Source organism: Syngnathus typhle, unplaced genomic scaffold (assembly GCF_033458585.1).
Source record: "Syngnathus typhle isolate RoL2023-S1 ecotype Sweden unplaced genomic scaffold, RoL_Styp_1.0 HiC_scaffold_35, whole genome shotgun sequence".
Lineage (NCBI taxonomy): Eukaryota > Metazoa > Chordata > Actinopteri > Syngnathiformes > Syngnathidae > Syngnathus > Syngnathus typhle.
The window spans coordinates 970,001-972,500 of NW_026871941.1; the positions used below are offsets into that span (position 1 = coordinate 970,001).

A 2,500-nucleotide genomic window follows, 5' to 3' on the forward strand; every position below is an offset into this window, starting at 1 on the left:
GCGTGCGCATGGTGGATGACGAACAGGGAGTCGCTTGCGATCACTGTGGGCGCCGTTTTCGGACGGCTGTTGGAGTGTCTCAGCATAAGCGGCAGGCCCATGCAGCGGAGTGGTTCACGGCTCGTAAAGAGCGGAGCCAGACTAGTAAGGGTCCTAAGAGGGAAAGGAGGTGGAGCGTGAAGGAGGAGGCCCGGATGGTGAGGCTTATGGAGAAGTACAAGAACCATAGGCACAAGAACGTGATGGTGGCACGGATGTTGGGTACCGGCAAGTCCGGAGAGCAGGTGAGGTGGAAGTGGGGGTCCCTGTGCGGTCGTGCGGCAGGCGGTGAGTCTGGTGTGCGTTGGCGAGCCCTGGCTGCCAGGGCGACGCCCCAGAAATGGACCTGTCCCCCGTCGCTTCCAGATCTGGTGGAGGATAGAGTTCTGGAAGAGCTGCTGGCGGGAGATGAGGAGCATCGGGCCACCGCTGCCTTAGTCAAGAAAGCAGGTCGGGAGCCTAGCCTGATCGAGTCCTCTGCTTTGGATCTCATGAAAGCCCTGGGGGGTAAGGTAGTGTGGCCGACAAAGTCCGCGAGGTCCAAACCTCGAGACCGACAGATGAAGGGTTGGGCGAGGCGGCTCGTCCAGCGTAGGAGAGTGTTCTACCACCAGCAGCGCGGCTATTCTGAGGCGAGAAAGGGGCTGGCACGGCGGATCTTGGATGATCTGACGCCCCTTGGGTGTGATTTGCCGCTAGAGTTGGTGGATAGGCACTTCAGGAGTAAGTGGGAAACGGTCAGGCCGTTTTATGGACTGGAGGGCTTCGAGGTGGGACTGACCGCGAATAACGAACCATTCTACCACCCGATCCTGGGGCCGGAAGTTGTATCTAACTTGGCTAAGATGAGGAATTGCTCTGCACCGGGCCCAGACGGGATCAAGAAGCAGGCTCTTCTTGGCTGGGACCCGGACGGTACGCAACTGGCGAGGCTGTTTACGACATGGATGGTGCGTGGAGTCGTTCCCCAGGTCTTCAAGGAGTGCAAGACGCGGTTGTTACCCAAATCGGCTGACCCTACAGAGCTGGGTAATGTGGCAGGCTGGAGGCCTGTGACTATCGGGTCAGTCGTGCTGAGGTTGTTTGGGCGGATAATGGCGATGAGGCTGGCGCGGGCCTGTCCTGTTAGCCCCCGGCAGCGCGGTTTCGTCGCCGGCGCGAGTGGTTGCGAGGAGAACCTCATGATTCTTGATCGGGTCATGGGGCATTCGAGGTCGGCTGGCGTGCCGCTGGCAGTCGTGTTCATTGATTTTGCGAAGGCTTTCGACTCGGTTTCTCATGACCATGTCCTGTGTGTGCTGGGAAGCTTGGGCGTAGACAGACGTGTAATCGAGGTGATCCGTCACTCGTATGTGGGCTGCTCGACCAGAGTGGGTTGCGGAGGCGCCTACTCCGAACCCATCTCCATGAAGGTTGGTGTTAAGCAAGGCGATCCAATGTCCCCACTGCTTTTCAACCTCGCTATGGATCCTCTCATCCATAGCCTCGAACGCGAAGGAAGTCACCTGGTCTGGGGCAACCGCCGAATTGCCGCCCTGGCCTTTGCGGATGATTTAGTCCTGCTGAGTGGCTCGGAGGAAGGAATGAAGAAGAACTTGATGATCCTGGAGGTCTTTTGCCAGCTGACGGGACTGGCTGTCCAGCCGGGTAAGTGCCACGGTATTTGGTTGAGTCCGAACGAGAGCGGCTGCGTAGCCTGGAGGCTGTGTGGGAAGCCGATACACATGGTAACTCCGGGTGAGTCAGTTCGTTATCTGGGGGCCACTATAGTGCCGTGGCGGGGTATTGTCTCTGAGGATCTGGACGAGATGGTGAGTATGGGGCTGCGGAGAATTACGGCGTCGGCGTTAAAGCCTTCGCAGAAGGTACAGGTGTGCAACACATTCTTACTCCCGAGAGTCACCTTCAGGGCGGATGTCGGCAAGGTTTCAGTGACCAGATTGAGGTGGCTTGACAGGAAGGTGCGGATGGCTGTGAAGAGGTGGCTGCGTCTCGACTCGTCCACGGCGGGGGGCTTCATCTATTCGCGGAGTCGCGACAGCGGCTTGGGCATCGTTAAGTTATCCGTTACTGTTCCTAGAATACAGGTCAGGCGCACCTGGAAACTCTGTTGGTCTTCGGATGAGTGGTTGAGATCTCTAGCTATTGAGGCGGTGCAAAAGCCTGCCTGGTTGAGGTTGTGGGTTGCGGCTGGCGGAGATCCGGGCGGTGTGCCGACGCTCGGCACAGGGGGCGCCGTCCCGGCTGCAGTTGCGAGCGCGCTGGTCCTCCCTGACTGGCGGCATGTAGAAAATCTGGCCTGGGGCGCATTGCGGGTCCAGGGTGTGGGAGTAGACCTGTTCCGTAACGATGCGATCAGTAACACGTGGCTCGCGGATCCACAGGCTGTGATGTTTCGTCAGAGGCACTATTTGGTCGCACTCGCACTGAGAGCGGGTGTATACCCTACCCGGGAGTTTCG

General features: G+C 58.8%; 1 pseudogene; it reads left to right on the forward strand.

Moving 5' to 3' along the window:
* LOC133147238 (28S ribosomal RNA) overlaps window positions 1-2,500 on the forward strand; it is a 9,716-nt pseudogene that overhangs the window by 5,012 nt on the left and 2,204 nt on the right.